The sequence below is a fragment of the Canis lupus genome, unplaced genomic scaffold (assembly GCF_011100685.1).
Source record: "Canis lupus familiaris isolate Mischka breed German Shepherd unplaced genomic scaffold, alternate assembly UU_Cfam_GSD_1.0 chrUn_S1199H1372, whole genome shotgun sequence".
Taxonomy (NCBI): Eukaryota; Metazoa; Chordata; class Mammalia; order Carnivora; family Canidae; genus Canis; species Canis lupus.
Window position 1 is genome coordinate 6937 of NW_023330021.1, and position 18816 is coordinate 25752.

Below are 18816 nucleotides of genomic sequence, written 5' to 3' on the forward strand. Positions count from 1 at the left end.
GGAAGAAATCATATCCGAAGATTCTTGCAAACATGAGTGCATAAGACTTGATCTAAGAAATAAAGAAAAATTCCATTTGCTTTGAAGCAGGAGAAGGTAGGAAAAGTAGGAAAAGGGAAAGATAGTGGCCATTTCAAATGTAAAATATTTTGACCTGAGGGAGTACAACAACAAAAGAGGTTGCTTTCCCCAACTTCAATTACTTTTTTTTTTTTAATTTTTATTTATTTATGATAGTCACACAGAGAGAGGGAGAGAGGCAGAGACACAGGCAGAGGGAGAAGCAGGCTCCATGCACCGGGAGCCCGACGTGGGATTCGATCCTGGGTCTCCAGGATCGCGCCCCGGGCCAAAGGCAGGCGCCAAACCGCTGCGCCACCCAGGGATCCCTCCAACTTCAATTACTTATAGAAAGAATTCCTCTACCAGGAGGAAAGGGAGGCCATTGTCTCCACTGCAATCAGAAATGATTCATAAACCAGTTGTTCTTAAACCTTTGAACTCAGAATTTATCCCCACTATCAAAACTAACCAACCAACCAACTAACAATCTCTCTTTTCCCTCTCTCTTTCCCTCCCCTCCTTCCCTCTCTATAACCCTTCCTCCCTTCAGTCCCTTCCTTCCTCTCTCTTAAAAGTTCTACCAGCTTGGGGGTACCTGGCTGCCTCAGTCAGTATAGCATGGAATTTTTGATCTCGGGACTGTGAGTTTGCGCCCCACATTGGGGGTAGAGTTTACCTAAAAAAAAAAAATACCAAAAACTTCCATCACTTTCAACCCCCACCCAGAAACTACCTTCCCTGACCTTGTGCATTCCAGATGTTTGAAGATCTGTTGAAGACTTCTGTTCATTGACCAGAGTATATATTCCTGGGCCCATCCCACAGGGAGTCTTGAAAAGCTGGATACAACAGAGTGTGTCAGTGTAATTGAAGTGATATTAAAAGTACTAATAAGGAAACCAATAAGAAGAGTGGCTTAAGTTAGAAAGGAAACTACTATCAGTCAGAAAAGTAAAACAGTACTAGGTATCTTTCTCCTAATTTTACAGGGTTTATCAGTAGGGTAGGCTGAAGAAAGAAAGAATAAATAGTGACGATCAATTTTACTCACTTTGTCAGGTTAGCTTCAGAGCAACCCATTCTGAGATTTTCTTCCCACTGGGAAGCTGGGAGCAGAGGTAAAGAATCTGTTAGAATCATAATTATTGATACCACCTAGTTCAAGCCACTTGTTTTACAAAGAAGAGATCGAAGGTGAAATCATGTCCAGGATCATAAAGTTAAGTAGTGATAGAGCTCAGACGTAATGTAGGTCTAAGTTTTTATATTTTAAAATATACTGTGCCACCTTTACCATGTAGTGGATGTAAGTCATTGGAAACAGCTGGAACAATCATGGTAGTAGGGAGTTGGAGTAAGGGAAATAAATCTGTAATACATATTTTTTCCTTCAAAGGAGTCTATTCAGCGTCTATGGCAGGGGAAAAATGTATCGAAACTTCCCCCACTAAAGATCTCATCAAATTTCTTTCCTGATACTTTGAGTTTTGCATAAAAGGAAATTAGGAAAGAAAGCATGAGGAACAGAAGCATAGAAAGAACTATAAATCAGTTTACATCTCTTTGGAAGTTACCAGAAAGAATTCAGCATCTTTGCAGATGTTAGGAAGAATAGGCACATTTCTTTCACTTATACAATCTTTTTCAACCTACCTCCCTCTCCCTGTTATTAAAGTCTACAGTCTAAAAGCAGACCCACTGTTGATTTGTCATTAGCCTTGAGCTAAAGAATAAAGTATAAGATCTCTCTGACCTGTGAATTTCTGGATCTTTTTCAATTTATGCTGCCTTGAAGTCTAGAGGGGCACAAAAAGGAAAAAAATAAAACCAGAAAATGTTCTAGGTTAGAGAATTTATCAACAGCACATTTCGTCTTACAGATACAATTATTGATCCAGTTGGTAACCATAACCACAGCAACAATTACCACCCCATTCACTTATTCATAAATCATCTAATGAGCGCTTACTAACTTCTAGGCATTACGTTAGGTGCCAGGACTACAAAAGTTAATGAGATCCCTGTATTCTGGGAACTCCCATTACTGGGGAAAACAGAGGTCTAAACGCCTAAGTTACAATATCATGTGGTAACAGAAATATAAAGGTTAGGGAATAAAGAGGACAGTGGTTAACTGCCTGGGAAAAAAGGAAAAAATTACTCAAGAAATTGTCAATTGAACTGGAGTTTAAATTATCACCAGAAGATTTTTAGGTAAAGAGAGAGCATTCCAGCCAATGGGAACATCACCAAGAAGATTATAAAGTCATGATTTGTTGGGTGTACTTTTGCTAAGTAGTGAGAGATGAAACTAAAATATAGGTGGAAGCCAAGTTGTTCCAGGTCATTTTATTTATTTATTTATTTATTTATTTATTTATTTATTTATTTATTTGACAGAGAAGAGATCACAAGCAGGGGGAGTGGCAAACAGAGGGATAGGGAGAAGCAGGTTCCCACTTGAGTGGAGAACCTATTCCATCCTAGAATCCTAAGATTATGACCTGAGCCAAAGGCAGACACTTAATCAACTGAGCCACCCAGGCACACCCCAGATCATTTTAAAGACAGAAGTGATATGTGTTGCCACTTCAAATAAAATAATTTTTATTTCTTCCTTTTGATTCAGGACATCAGTCTCTGAGAGTATATTAAAACAGTCTATACAATTTCATTCATGGTATTAGCAAATGTTTTAGCTAAGCAATCCGATGTTGGACAGAAGTGTTGAAAGTAAGATCTCCCAAGAACACTAAGGTGGTTTAACCTAAGAAAGTAAACCAATGTGATATACCACATTAATAACACAAAGAGAGCAGCACCTGGGTGGCTCAGTGGTTGAGTGTCTGCCTTTGGCTCAGGTTGTAGTCCCAGGGTCCTGGAATCGAGTCCCCCATCAGGCTCCCCATGAGGAGGCTGCTTCTCCCTCTACCTATGTCTCTGCCTCTCTGTGTGTGTCTCGAATGAATGAATGAATGAATGAATAAAACCTTTAAGAAATAACATGAAGAGGAAAAACCTGAACAATTATGTCAACTGATGGAGAAAAGGCATTGGCAAAATCCAACACTCACTCATGATTTATAAAAAATAGAAACACTCAACAAACTAGGGTTCGAAGGGATGTCCTCAATATAGTAAATAGTATTTATGAAAAACCCTCTGCTAATATCATTCTTCGCAGTGAAAGACTGAAAGCTTTGCCTTTAAGGGGGGGAACAGACAAGGATACTCACTTTCACTACTTTTCTTTAATATTGGACTAGAAACTTCAACCAGAGCAATTAGGTAAGAAAAATAAAAGCCATCTCAATTGGAAAGGAAAAAGTTAAACTATCTCCATGTCTATTCACAGATGACATAATCTTGTTGTCAGAAAATCCTAAGAATACACACACAAAATCCCAATTAGAGCTAATAAACGAATTTAGAGAAGTTGCAAAATACAGTAAATCAGTTGCATTTTTAAAAAGATTTTATTGGTTTATTTGTGAGAGACCCAGAAAGAGAGAGAAAGAGAGACAGGGGCAGAGACATAGGCAGAGGGAGAAGCAGACCCCCACAAGGAGACTGAGGTGGGACTTTACCCTGGACCCCGGATCACCCCCTGAGCTGAAGGCAGACGCTCAACCGCTGAGTCACAAAGGCGTCCCTGACATGTTGTTTTTAACTTGCTTTAACTTCAGAGAACAAACTGATAGTTACCAGAGGGGAGGTGGGTGGGGGATGGGTAAAAACAGGGGATTAAGAGTACACTTATCTTGACAAGCACCGAGTAATGTACAGAATTGCTGAATTACTATATTGTAAACCTGAAACTTATATAACACTGTATGTTAACCATACTGGAATTAAAATTTTTAAGTAATAAAATAAAATTTTCTGTTCTGAAGAAAGAAAGTGGTCTGTAGCCTAACAGCAGTAACAGAACCTGGGAACTTGTTAGAAAGGCAGACTCTCCAGCAGCCCCGGGGGTGCTCAGGGGTCTAGTGCCGCCTTCAGCCCAGGGCGTGATCCTAGAGTCCGGGTATCCAGTGCAGGGATGGAGTGCTGGGATCAAGTCCCACATTGGACTCCCTGCATGGAGCCTGCTTCTCCCTCTGCCTGTGTCTCTGCCTATTCTGTCTGTCTGTCTGTCTGTCTGTCTGTCTGTCTCTCATGAATAAATAAATAAAACCTTCAATAAAAATAAAAGAATCACAGGGTTAACCAACTGAGCCACCCAGGCACCCTCTGCCATTTTCCTTTTTTTTATATAAATTTATTTTTTATTGGTGTTCAATTTGCCAACATATAGAATAACACCCAGTGCTCATCCCATCAAGTGCCCCCCTCAGTGCCCGTCACCCCCACCCCCCGCCCACCTCCCCTTCCACCACCCCTAGTTCGTTCCCAAGAGTTAGGAGTCTCTCATGTTCTGTCTCCTTTTCAGATATTTCCCACTCGTTTTTTCTCCTTTCCCCTTTATTCCCTTTCACTATTTTTTATAGTCCCCAAATGAATGAGACCATATAATGTTTGTCCTTCTCCGATTGACTCATTTCACTCAGCATAATACTCTCCAGTTCCATCCACGTCGAAGCAAATGGTGGGTGTCTGTCGTTTCTAATGGCTGAGGAATATTCCATTGTATACATAAACCACATCTTCTTTATCATCTTTCGATGGACATCGAGGCTCCTTCCACAGTTTGGCTATTGTGGACATTGCTGCTAGAAACATCGGGGTGGGGGATCCCTGGGTGGCTCAGCGGTTTAGCGCCTGCCTTCCGCTCGGGGCGTGATCCTGGAAACCCGGGATTGGGTCGCATGTCGGGCTCCCTGCATGAAGCCTGATTCTCCCTCTGCCTGTGTCTCTGCCTCTTTCTCTCTGTGTGTCTCTCATGAATAAATAAATAAAATCTTAAAAAAAAATCGGGGTGCAGGTGTCCCGGCGTTTCATTGCATCTGTATCTTTGGGGAAAATCCCCAGCAGTGCAATTGCTGGGTCGTAGGGCAGATCTATTTTTAACTCTTTGAGGAACCTCCACACAGTTTTCCAGAGTGGCTGTAGCAGTTCACCTTCCCACCAACAGTGCAGGAGGGTTCCCCTCTCTCCACATCCTCTCCAACATTTGTGGTTTCCTGCCTTGTTAATTTTCCCCATTCTCACCCCTCTGCCATCTTTCAATTGCATATGGGAATAATATTTATGAGAAGCATTCAGCCTGGCATTCAAAGCCCTCTACAATGTCATCTCTACCAATTTTCTAAAATTTTCTCTCATTGGGCTCCCTATTCTACGCTCCATCCTCATAGGTGTCCTCTCTACAAACACATCCAACACTCTTCAACTTCCCATGCTTTCTCTCAATCCATTCCCTACATCAGGAAAGTCTTCACTACTCTCTTCCATCCACACTATCCACCTTCAAAGCCCTACCCTTCCTCTGAAGCATAATTCAAACCCGAGCTTTCCAGAGGCATTTTATAGATCTCCCTGCTTCAAAACACTCCACCTCCAACGTCTGCAGCAATATTTATACTTCTGTTAACTCATCACGTTCTCTTTCCTTGGATTATATATACAGACCCATTTGATCATCTCCCCCAGTTCACTTTGAGCTCCTAAAAGGTGGGAGATGGTGTTTTATTTTTCTTCAATGTCTAGTATGCTACCACATATAATAGGTGCTCGAGGTTTGTTGAAACAAACTGAAAGGAACAGGATCAAGCATGACTTGTACTTATCGAAAAGACATGCATAGGAACGATCTCAACTCCCCTCTTTCCCCAGCCAGTTCCTCTCATGGCCCAAGATGTGGGAGTTGCCATGGCTTCGGGGGCAGAGACAGGGAGCAGTGAATTTCAAGGGAGGGTTGCATTACATACCTTGGAGTCTGTCTTGGTTGCCACCTGCTTCCTGCTCTGTTTTCCCAGAAAAGAGTATCCAAAGTCCCCATGCAAGGAAACCAAATAATAGTAGAAGGCTGACATACGGTGGAGGCGGCATGGCCAGCCCCCAAATCAGTGCCATTATTCAACCCAATGCTCCTCTCAACCCAATGCTCCTCTCAGCTCCTCTCCCTCAAGGCTGTGTGTGACCCCATATGACGTCACAATGGAAATTTCAAGGTAAACCTGACAGGGCCCAGCCAATGTCCGAGCTGCTGGCCTCTCTCCTCTGAGCCATACCCATCTGCTGCCCTTTTCTGCACCTGCTCACGGGTTCTGTCCTGACAATCAATGTTCAAGGAAGCCTCCTTACAATTCTACTAGGATTTGGCTGGACAACTTGTCATAAAGTAGAGAATATGGAGTCAAATTTCAAAGGCTCCAAGTCACCTCTCTTGCACTAAAGCATCTTCTCTGGAACCAGTCATTCCATAGAGGTTCAGGTATGGTGTCATATGTTCCCAAATCACAAATTAGAATACAGAGTCAAATACATTTAAGAAAGCTTGGATATCTTAAGTAAACACTCTCAGAAAAATGTGATACATATAATTTCCTACTCCAAGGCTTAACCCATTTCTTAGTTGCTATAGCACTGAAACAGAGAAGAGATGTCACGTAGGGAAATTAAATAATCTCAGAGGATCACTCTACTCCAGAATCCAGGGTCTCATTTTCTAGAACATTTATTATATCATTACACCCAGAGCTACCTGGATTTTCTATGCTAATTCACTGTAAACAAAATTTACAAGGAATCGACCTATGCTATAATAAAGATAAATAAAACTGGCCAGGGTATTTTTTCTTATGCCAATGTTAATCTGGAAAATCAATTCAATTAAATAACTGTTGAATAGCAGGCACTGTTTTTGAAAAAGACAATTATGGTTCTCACTTTATACAATTTTCAGTCTATTGGTGCAGCCAAAGTAATATTCTCAGAAAGCCCATCAACAAGGAAATGGCTAAATAACATATGGTATGTCCAAATTATGAAATACTTTGCAGTCACTATAAAGATAATTATAAAGAGCCATACTTGTCAGGCTGAGCACACATTATGTGGCAATACTACTATATGCCAGCCTGGAGAGCTGAGGTTAGGGCCGGAGGTACAGTTTTGGTTCTTAGAATACATTTGCACGGTTTGACAAGGACTTTTTAAAAAAGATTTTATTTTTTTAAGGATTTTATTCATTTATTAATAGAGACAGAGAGAGAGAGAGAGGCAGAGACACAGGCAGAGGGAGAAGCAGGCTCCATGCAGGAAGCTCGACGCGGGACTCGATTCCGGGTCTCCAGGACCACGCCCTGGACCGAAGGCGGCGCTAAACCACTGAGCCACCCGGGCTCCCCAAAGATTTTATTTATTAATTTATTTATTTGAGAAAGAGAGAAAGAGAGAGATCAAAAGCGGTGGAGGGGGGAGTGGCAGAGGAGAGGGAAAAGCAGGCTCCTCACTAAGCAGGGAGCCCAATGCAGGGCTCTATCCCAGGACCCCAGGATCATGACCTGAGCCAAAGGTAGACACTGAAGCCACCCAGGCACCCCACTTTTTTTCTATGCGTATATAAAATATATATTCTTAGTGTCTTGAATATTTACTCACCCATTATGCTTGAGCCATCTATGCTCTTTGGTACACCTAGGATTCATTTTTATTATTTCATTACACTGCATAACTACTGCATAACTTATTTTCCAATTACGATATGACGGACATTTGGCTTGTTTTCCATGTCTGGCTATTATAAACAGTGCTGTTAAAAACATCCTTGTCCATGTATCTTGCTGGATATATATTCCTAGTTCTTTCCGGTAGCGGTTCTCAAGCTTTAATATACACCAAAATCACCAGGAGGGTTTGTTAAAACACAGACTGCTGGGCTCTCCCGCTAGTATTGCTGATTGAGTAAGTTTGGAGTGGATCTTAGGAATTTGGCATTTCTAAGGAGTTTTCCAGGTGCTGCTGATGCTGCTGTTGGACCAAGGACGGCACATTAAGAATCCCTGCTCTAGGGCAGCCCTGTGGCTCAGCGGTTTAGCACCGCCTACAGCCCAGGGCGTGATCCTTGGAGACCCGGGATCGGTGAATGGCAATTCTTCCTGCCTCTTTTTCACACCAACGTGTGGTATTGTCAGGCTGTTTTCATTTTAGCCAACCGGGTATATGTGGTACGGTATTCCATTGCTTCACTTAAATTTCTCTTGTTACTAATAATTACTAACTTGTGAACACACTTTATGAGTTAATTGGGCATTTTGTTTTTAAACATAATACTGTATTCTAGCTGCTAATATTTTGTTTAGGATTTTTGTTACCTATTTTCATGAGTGAGGCCATCCTATAATTTTTCTCTCTTGTTCTGTCTTTGTCAGGCTTTTGTTATGAGGGTTGTGCTAGACTCCTGAGTTGGTGAATGTTTTTTTTGTCTTTTTCTGTAATGCCCTGAAAAAGTTTGCATCAGACTGGAACTACTTGATCCTTCAACATTTGCTATAATTTGTTGGCAAAGCCATACAGGCCTGGAGGTTTCTTTGAGTGAAGTTTTTTTTTTTTTTAAGATTTATTTATTTATTCATTCAGAGAGAGCAAGAGAGAGGCAGAGACACAGGCAGAGGGAGAAGCAGGCTCCACGCAGGGAGCCCGACGTGGGACTCGATCCCGGTCTCCAGGATCACATCCCGGGCTGCAGGCGGCGCCAAACGCCACCGCTGCGCCACCGGGGCTGCCCTTTGAGTGAAGATTTTGACTAAAGATTTCATTTCCCTGCAGGTTTTACAATGTGCTATTGAGAATGTGTAAATTTTTGAATCATCTTTGGTGTGTTATATTTATTTAGTGATTTTTCTTTTTTTGAAGATTTGTTTATTTATAAAGACACACAGAGAGAGAGAGAGGCAGAGAGACATAGGCAGAGGGAGAAGCAGGCTCCCCTGCAAGAAGCCTGATGCAGAACTCCATCCAGATCCCAGGATCAGGACCTGAGCACAAGGCAGAAGCCTCAACCACTCACTGATCCACCCAGGCGTCCCTCTAGTAAGCTTTCTATTTAATCTACACTTTCAAATGTATTGACATAAAGTTATTCAAGCGCAGTTGCTCTCCTTTTTCTTTTTTTTTTTTAATTTATTTTTTTATTGGTGTTCAATTACTAACATACAGAATAACACCCAGTGCCCGTCACCCATTCACTCCCACCCCCCGCCCCTCCTCCCCTTCTACCACCCCCTAGTTCGTTTCCCAGAGTTAGCAGTCTTTACGTTCTGTCTCCCTTTCTGATCATTTCCCACACATTTCTTCTCCCTTCCCTTATTTTCCCTTTCACTATTATTTATATTCCCCAAATGAATGAGAACATATAATGTTTGTCCTTCTCCGACTGACTTACTTCACTCAGCATAATACCCTCCAGTTCCATCCACGTTGGAAGCAAATGGGGTGGGTATTTGTCATTTCTAATAGCTGAGTAATATTCCATTGTATACATAAACCACATCTTCTTTATCCATTCATCTTTCGTTGGACACCGAGGCTCCTTCCACAAGTTTGGCTATCGTGGCCATTGCTGCTAGAAACATCGGGGTGCAGGTGTCCCGGCGTTTCATTGCATTTGTATCTTTGGGGTAAATCCCCAACAGTGCAATTGCTGGGTCGTAGGGCAGGTCTATTTTTAACTGTTTGAGGAACCTCCACACAGTTTTCCAGAGTGGCTGCACCAGTTCACATTCCCACCAACAGTGTAAGAGGGTTCCCTTTTCTCCGCATCCTCTCCAACATTTGTTGTTTCCTGCCTTGTTAATTTTCCCCATTCTCACTGGTGTGAGGTGGTATCTCATTGTAGTTTTGATTTGTATTTCCCTGATGGCAAGTGATGCAGAGCATTGTCTCATATGCATGTTGGCCATGTCTATGTCTTCCTCTGTGAGATTTCTGTTCATGTCTTTTGCCCATTTCATGATTGGATTGTTTGTTTCTTTGGTGTTGAGTTTAATAAGTTCTTTATAGATCTTGGAAACTAGCCCTTTATCTGATAATGTCATTTGCAAATATATTCTCCCATTTCTGTAGGTTGTCTTTGAGTTTTTTTGTTTTGACTGTATCCTTCTGCTGATGCAAAAGCTTCTTATCTTGCTGAAGGTCCCAATAGTTCTTTTTGCTTTTGTTTCTTTTCGCCTTGTGGAGTATCTGCAAGAAGTTACTATGGCCGAGTTTTCAAAAAGGGTGTTTGTGCCTGTGTTCTTCTCTAGGATTTTGATGGCATCTTGTCCTCAACATTAGATCTTTCATCCATTTTGAGTTTATCTTTGTGTTGGTGAAAGAGAGTGGTCTAGTTTCATTCTTCTGCATGTGGAATGTCCACTTTTCCCCAGCACATTTATTGAAGAGACTGTCTTTCTTCCAATGGATAGTCTTTCCTCCTTTATCGAATATTAGGGTGCCCATAAAGTTCCGGGTCCACTCTGGATTCTCTATTCTGTTCCACTGATCTATGTGTCTGTTTTTGTGCCAGTACCACACTGTCTTGATGACCACAGCTTTGTAGTACAACCTGAAATCTGGCATTTGTGATGCCCCCAGATATGGTTTTCTTTTTTATTTTATTTATTATTTTTTTTTTAAATTTTTATTTATTTATGATAGTCACAGAGAGAGAGAGAGAGGCAGAGACACAGGCAGAGGGAGAAGCAGGCTCCATGCGCCGGGAGCCTGACGTGGGATCGATCCCGGGTCTCCAGGATCGCGCCCTGGGCCAAAGGCAGGCGCCAAACCGCTGCGCCACACAGGGATCCCTGGTTTTCTTTTTTAAAATTCCCCTGGCTATTCGGGGTCTTTTCTGATTCCACACAAATCTTAAAATAATTTGTTCTAACTCTCTGAAGAAAGTCCATGGTATTTGATAGGGATTGCATTTAAACGTATATATTGCCTTGGGTAACATTGACATTTTCACAATATTAATTCTGCCAATCCATGAGCATGGAATATTTTTCCATCTCTTTGTGTCTTCCTCAATTTCTTTCAGAAGTGTTCTATAGTTTTGAGGGTATAGATCCTTTACATCTTTGGTGAGGTTATTCCTAGGTATCTTATGCTTTTGGGTGCAATTGTAAATGGGATTGACTCCTTAATTTCTCTTTCTTCAGTCTCATTGTTAGTGTATAAAAATGCCACTGACTTTCTGGGCATTGATTTTGTATCCTGCCACGCTACCGAATTGCTGTATGAGTTCTAGCAATCTTGGGGGTGGAGACTTTTGGGTTTTCTATGTAGAGTATCATGTCATCGGCGAAGAGGGAGAGTTTGACTTCTTCTTGCCAATTTTGAATGCCTTTAATGTCTTTTTTGTTGTCTGATTGCTGAGGCTAGGACTTCCAGTACTATGTTGAACAGCAGTGGTGAGAGTGGACATCCCTTTCTTGTTCCTGATCTTAGGGGAAAGGCTCCTAGTGCTTCCCCATTGAGAATGATATTTGCTGTGGGCTTTTCATAGATGGCTTTAAGATGTCGAGGAATGTCCCTCTATCCCTACACTCTGAAGAGTTTTGATCAGGAAATGGATGCCTGTATTTTGTCAAATGCTTTCTCTGCATCCAATGAGAGGATTTCATATGGATTCTTGGTTCTTTCTCTTGCTGATATGATGAATCACATTGATTGTTTTACGGGTGTTGCAAAATTCTGATGAACCAGGCCTTGTTTGTCCCAGGGATAAGTCCTACTTGGTCCATGGTGCCTAAATTTTCTTAATGTACTGTTTGGATTTCCCTAATTGGCCATTATCTTGTTGAGAATTTTTGCATCACATGTTCATCAGGGAATATTGGTCTGTCAATTCTCCTTTTTGGGGGGTCTTTGTCTGGCCTTTGCGAATTATTAAGGATTGCTCGGCTTCCATGAGAACGAATTTGGAAGTACTCCATCTCTTTCTATCTTTCCAAACCGCTTTAGGAGAATAGGTATGGTTTTCTTCTTTTAAACGTTTGAATAAAATTCTCCCCTGGGAAGCCAATCATGGCCCTGGACTCTTGTGTCTTGGGAGGTTTTTGATGACTGCTTCAATTTCCTCCCCTGGTTATGGCCTGTTCAGGTTTTCTATTTTTTCACTGTCCAGTTTTGGTAGTTGTGGCTTTCCAGGAATGCGTCCATTTCTTCTAGATGCCTAATTTATTGGCGTTATAGCTGTCATAATATTGTTTTTAAATTGTTTGTATTTCCTTGGTGTGTGGTAGTGATCTCTCCTTTCTCCATTCATGATTTTATTAATTTGAGTCTTCTCTCTCTCTTCTATATAAGCGTGCTAATGCGTTTCTCTATTCTTATTATATTCTTTCAAAGATCCAACTCCTGGTTGCTTGTTGAGTCTGTTCACACAGTTCTTCTGGTCTCGATTTCGTTGAGTTCTGCTCGAATCTTTATTGACTTTTGTTTTTTAATTTTTTTTTTATTTATTTATTTATGATAGTCACACAGAGAGAAAGAGAGAGAGGCAGAGACACAGGCAGAGGGAGAAGCAGGCTCCATGCACCGGGAGCCCGATGTGGGATTCGATCCCGGGTCCTCCAGGATCGCGCCCTGGGCCAAAGGCAGGCGCCAAACCGCTGCGCCACCCAGGGATCCCAAGTTCTGCTCGAATCTTTATTAACTCCCTTCTTCTCTTGGGTGTAGGATCTATTTGCTGTTTTTCTGTAGCTCCTTTATGTGTAAGGTGAGCTTTTGTATTTGAGTTCTTTCCAGTTTTTGAATGGATGCTTGTATTGCGATGTATTTCCCCCTTAGGACTGCTTTTGCTGCATCCCAAAGATTTTGAACGGTTGTATCTTCATTCTCATTAGTTTCCATGAATCTTTTAATTCTTCCTTAATTTCCTGGTTGACCCTTTTATCTTTTAGCAGGATGGTCCTTAACCTCCATGTGTTTGAGGTCCTTCCAAACTCTTGTTGTGATTTTAGTTCTAATTCAAGGCATTATGGTCCGAGAATATGCAGGGGACGATCCCAATCTTTTGGTATCGTTCAGACCCGATTTGTGACCCAATATGTGGTCTATTCTGGAGAAAGTTCCATGTGCGCTTGAGAGAATGTGTATTCAGTTGAGTTTGGATGTAAAGTTCTGTAGATATCTGTGAAATCCATCTGGTCCAGTGTATCATTTAAAGCTCTTGTTTCTTTGGAGATGTTGTGCTTAGAAGACCTATCGAGTATAGAAAGAGCTAGATTGAAGTCACCCAAGTATAAGTGTATTATTATCTAAGTATTTCTTCACTTTGGTTAATAATTGATTGATATATTTTGGCCAGCTCCCACAATTCGGAGCATATATATTGAGGATTGTTAAGTCCCTCTTGTTGAATAGATCCTTTAAGTATGATATAGTGTCCCTCTTCATCTCTCACTACAGTCTTTGGGGTAAATTTTAGTTTATCTGATATAAGGATGGCTACCCCTGCTTTCTTTTGATGGACCATTCGAATGGTAAATGGTTCTCCAACCTTTTATTTTCAGGTGTAGGTGTCCTTCTGTCTAAAATGAGTCTCTTGTAGACAGCAAATAGATGGGTCCTGCTTTTTTATCCAGTCTGAAACCCTGCGCCTTTTGATGGGGTCATTAAGCCCGTTCACATTCAGAGTACTATTGAGGAGATATGAGTTTAGTGCCATCATGATATCTATTCAGTCTTTGTTTTTGTGGACTGTTCCACTGAACTTCTTCTTAAAGGGGAATTTTAAGAGTCCCCCTTAAAATTTCTTGCAGAGCTGGTTTGGAGGTCACATATTCTTTTAGTTGCTGCCTGTCTTGGAAGCTCTTTATCTCTCCTTCCATTTTGAATGAGAGCCTTGCTGGATAAAGTATTCTTGGTTGCATGTTCTTCTCATTTAGGACCCTGAATATATCCTGCCAGCCCTTCTGGCCTGCCAGGTCTCTGTGGAGAGGTTCTGCTGTTACCCTAATACTCCTCCCCATAAAAGTCAGGGATTTCTTGTCTCTTGCTGCTTTAAGGATCTTCTCCTTATCTTTGGAATTTGCAAGCTTCACAATTAAATGTCGAGGTGTTTGAACGGTTTTTTATTGATTTTTAGGGGGGGATCTCTCTATTCCTGGATCTGAATGCCTGTTTTCCCTTCCCAGATTAGGATAAGTTTTCAGCTAGAATTTGTTCAAATACATATTTCTGGCCCTCTGGCCCTTTCGGCGCCCTCGGGAACCCCAATTAAACGTAGGTTTTTCTTCCTCAGGTTGTCGTTTATTTCCCTTAATCTATCTTCATGGTCTTTTAATTGTTTTGTCTCTTTTTTCCTTAGTTTCCCTCTTTGCTATCAACTTGTTTTCGTGTCACTCACTCGTTCTTCCACCTCGTTACCCCTCGTCGTTAGGACTTCTAGTTTGGATTGCATCTCATTCAATTGATTTTTAATTTCTGCCTGATTAGCTCTAAATTCTGCAGTCATGAAGTCTCTTGAGTCCTTATACTTTTTTCTAGAGCCACCAGTAGCTGTATAATAGTGCTTCTGAATTGGCTTTCTGACATTGAATTGTAATCCAGATTTTGTAACTCTGTGGGAGAGAGGGACTGTTTCTGATTCTTTCTTTTGAGGTGAGGTTTTCCTTCTAGTCATTTTGCTCAGTGCAGAGTGGTCCAAAAGCAAATTGTATTGGGAAAAAGAGAAAAAGAGAGAGAAGAAAGAAGGAAAGAAAAGAGAAAGAGAAAAAAAAAGGGTAAGAAAAGAAAAAAAAACGAAAAAAAAAAAAACGAGAAAAGAGAAAAGAAAAAGGACGAAAAAAAGGGGGGTGGGGGAAGGAAAACAAATCAAAAGCAAAACAAAAAAAGAAAAAAAAAAAAGAACCACAGGGGAGTATCTTCTGATTCTGTGTTTTTTTAAGTCTTGGCTTCTCTGGAAGTTGTCCGTCTAGCTGATCTTATGGGGGAGGGGCTGCTGTTGCTGATTTCTTCGGTGTTAGCAAGTTGGGGGAGCTGCTGTGCCCCTGCCTGGGCAGGGCTCAGTGGGGTTGTTTACCCCGTGAGGCCGCAGGAGGAACAGGCCCCAGTGGCGGGGCAGCTCTGGAACCTGGATTCAGCTCCGGCAGGAACTCCCCGGGGCGGGGCCGCTGCTCTGCTCAGCTGGCTCTGCTCCGCGGCCCCCCCTCCGCGGAGCCGCCGCCCGAGCCCGTCCGAGCCCGTCCGAGCTGCTCCTGGAACCGCCCAGCGCCCTCTGCACGGAGCCTCTTCCTCTGCCCGAGCCCCTCCGAGCTGCTCCCGGGGCCGCGCAGCCCCCTCCGCGGAGCCGCCGCCCGAGCCCCCCGAGCTCTCCGGGTCCCGCCGGGTCCCGCCGTGCGCGCTGCAGCCCTTAGGGAGCTCGGCGCACTCTTCTGGGCGCGCAGTTGCTCTGTTCCTGTCCCCGGGAGCCCGAGGGCACCCCCGCCCTCCTGGGTCCTGCTCCACCTCCCCGCGAACCCCTTTCCCCCGGGAAGGTCGGTGCAGCTCCTGCGTCTCCGGGACGGGGCTCTCCGTCCTGGGGACACTCGCCCCGGCCTCAGCCCGGCTCCTCGCGGGCCCCTCCCCCTTGGAGGCCTTTGTTCCTTTATTTCTTCCCCCCCCCCCCCCCCCCCCCCCCCGTCTTCCTACCTTGATAGATGCGCGAACTCTTCTCACTGTAGCATTCCAGCTGGTCTCTCTTTAAATCTCAGGCCGGAATTCATAGATTTTCAGGATAATTTGAAGGTTTTCTAGGTAGTTTGGTGGAGACAGGTGATTTGGGGACCCTACTCTTCCGCCCATCATTGCTCCCTCCCCAGTTCTGTCTCCTTGGTTTATATTGGTTATTTGTGTCTTCTTGCTAAAGATATGTCAGTCTTAATTCTTTCAAAGGACCAATTTTCTGTATGTTTGCTTTCTACTTCAAGAATTTCTCTCTTTGTCTTTATTATTGCCTTACTTCTACTTTCGTTTTTGCCCCAGTTTTATTGGGACAGTTTTCTACTTCCTTTGGATTTATCTTGCTGTTTCGTTCCCCTAATTTCTTGAGATAAATGCCTAGATCATTCACTTTTTAATCCCTTTTCCCTAACATATGCATTTGAGAGTATAAATTTTCTCCTAAGTACTACTTTAGCTTCATTCCACAAGTTATGATATGTAAAAATTTTATCATCTCTTCAACTGTTTCTAATTTCCGTGATGATTTCTCCTTTAATCCATGGGTTAAATCCATGGTAGTTTCATTTTAAGTTTCTAAGCACAGGGGGATTTTCTAGTATCTAACAAAGTTGCACTGTGGCCAGAATGTAGACTTTAATTTCACTCCCTTGAAATATTCTAAGACTTTATTCCCACTTCATGGTCAGTTAAAAAAATTATTTGCTTAAAAATACAATGTATTCGGCAGGTGTTACAAATAGTCTCTTCAAGGACACCTCAGTCGGTTTAAGCACTGGAATCTTGATTTCTGCTCAGGTCAAGATCTCAGGGTCCTGGGATGGAGGGCCCAATCGTGCTCCACCCTCAGCAGGGAGTCTACTTGGGATTCTCTCTCTCTCTCTCTCTCCCTCTGCCCTCCCCTTTCACTCTCTCTCTCAAATAAACAAATCTTTTAAAAGAAGTTTCTCCAGAGTTTTCCTTTGGTGGCGGGGGTGGGGGGAGCGTCTCTATGACCATTTGGTCAATTCTGTTCATCTCAGTGTTTTCAAGTCTATATTATTCCTTAACTTTTGTCTGCTTTTTTCCCACTAGTTACTAAGACAAGTATGTAAAATCTTTCATAGTGATCGGGGTGTATTTCCCCTTTGAATACGGAGGAGTTTTTGCTTTATGTATTTTTAAGTGTTATTTAAAAACATTATTTATTCCTGGTGAATTAAATCTTGTATCACTATGAAGACCCTCTTTAACAATACTTTTAGCCTTTACTTCTTTTGTCTGATACTAATATCGCTATAGCAATATTCTCTTGACTGATACTTGCATAGCGTATCTTTTCCCTTTCTTTTACTTACAACTTTTCTATATCTTTTTGTTTTAATGTTGGATAAACAAAATCTAAATATATGCAATGTGCAAGAGACACATCTAAAACAAACAGATTTTATTGGAGCACTGATAGAGTAGGCAGTTAGGTAGACAGAAGCTGGAGGCAAGGATGGTGATAAATGGTTACACATTAGAAGCCTGAAGGGGGCACAGCATCTTGAAGTTGTGGCTTCCAGGACCCCTTGGCTAATAGACCAAGAGCTCCAGATGCAGGACGGGCCACTCTCCTCTCCCACCTCTGCTCCAGGGTAACCCCCAGACTCATTATAATGCATTCACGTTGTGTTTTAGCCCTACCCCCAATCCCAAGAGGGAAGGTTGCCCTGACGGTTCTGGGACAAACTTTGTAAAGTCAGAAACTAACCTCTCCCAACCTGTGGAAGGAGTCCCTCAAAGGATTGGAAGCCTCCATTAGAGACCACCCCATACACACACACACACACACACACACATAAAAAGAAAAGACTCCTGTAACCTCGGGGCAGTTGCCACCGCTGAGCCGGCCCACTCTCCCACCTTGAGGGTTTACTTCCTTAACAAACTGCTTTGTGCTTCCTACTTTCTTCTGTCTTCGTTTTTTAATTTTTTTTAAGTTTTTATTTTTTTAAAATTAAAAAAATTTTTTTTTAAAATTTAAATTCAAGTTAGTTAATATATAGTGTATTATTCATTTCAGGGTGGAGTTTAGTGATTCATCAGTTGCATACAACACCGAGCACTCATTACATCACGGGCCCATCACCCAGTTACCCACCTCCTTCCCAACTGTCTTTATTAGAGTATGGATCCTCATGGAAATTGTTCATAGGAAACCCAACAACTGAGACCTCCATTCATACAACACAGACTCTCCCACCCTGAACATCATGTATTCCATTTTCAGTTCCATTACATGTTCCATTATATTTAATGTCATCACTAAAGCATGAGATTCAAAATTACCCTTTTACTTGGCACTTTCTGTTTCACCCTGTTTTATATTTCGTTTTTTTTCTCATTTCTTGCCTTTTTGTTAGATAACTAGGTATTTTTAATGAATTACTCCATTTTTTCCCATTATTCATTGGAAGATAAACTCTGGTCTTGTTCTTTTAGTACAAGGATTGACAAATTATGGCCTGTCGGTCAAACCTAACCTGATGCCTGTTTTTTGGTAAATAACAATGTATTCCAGCACAGCCACACTCATTTTGCACATTGTCTATGTCTACTTTGATGCTATGACAGTATGTAGGTAGAGCAAACACCAAAGGGGGTCTACAATGACTAAAATATTTACTATCTAGCCCTTTACAGATAATTTGCAACCCCATTTTTAGTGGATATCCTTTAAAATGCAATGTATATATATATTTTTTTAACATACCAAATTCTTAAAACCTCCTCTTTATGGATGATAAATCAAGTCCCTCAAAATCTTTTTTTTTTTTTAAGATTTATTTATAATTCATGAGAGACCCAGAGAGAGAGGCAGAGACACAGAGGGAGAAGCAGGCTCCCAACAGGGAGCCTGATGCAGGACTCGATCCCAGAACCCAAGGATCATGACCTAGCCCAAGGCAGATGCTCAACCACTGAGTCACCCAGGTGTCCCCCTCGGAATATTTTAATTATATTTTCCCCTTCCCGCATAGACATTATTGTACTCAGGAATTTTATTTTCTTAATAAACTCTGTTTTGGAATCATTTTAGATTCACAGAAAAGTTGCAAAGATAGCGGTTAGTCCATGTATGCCCTTCACTCAGCTTCACCTAACGTTACTGTAGAACGTTGGTACATTTGTTAAATC

The 18816-nt window shown here is 42.0% G+C and overlaps 1 long non-coding RNA gene across 1 annotated transcript; it reads right to left on the reverse strand.

The window, feature by feature from the left end:
- Positions 1-312: 312 nt before the first annotated feature.
- LOC119878199 lies at positions 313-5972 on the reverse strand. The gene is made up of 4 exons (XR_005386687.1): positions 5934-5972; positions 1817-1859; positions 1115-1169; positions 313-902 (listed from the first exon to the last, which is right to left on the reverse strand). It is a non-coding gene; the product is annotated as an uncharacterized LOC119878199 (long non-coding RNA).
- Positions 5973-18816: the final 12844 nt, after the last annotated feature.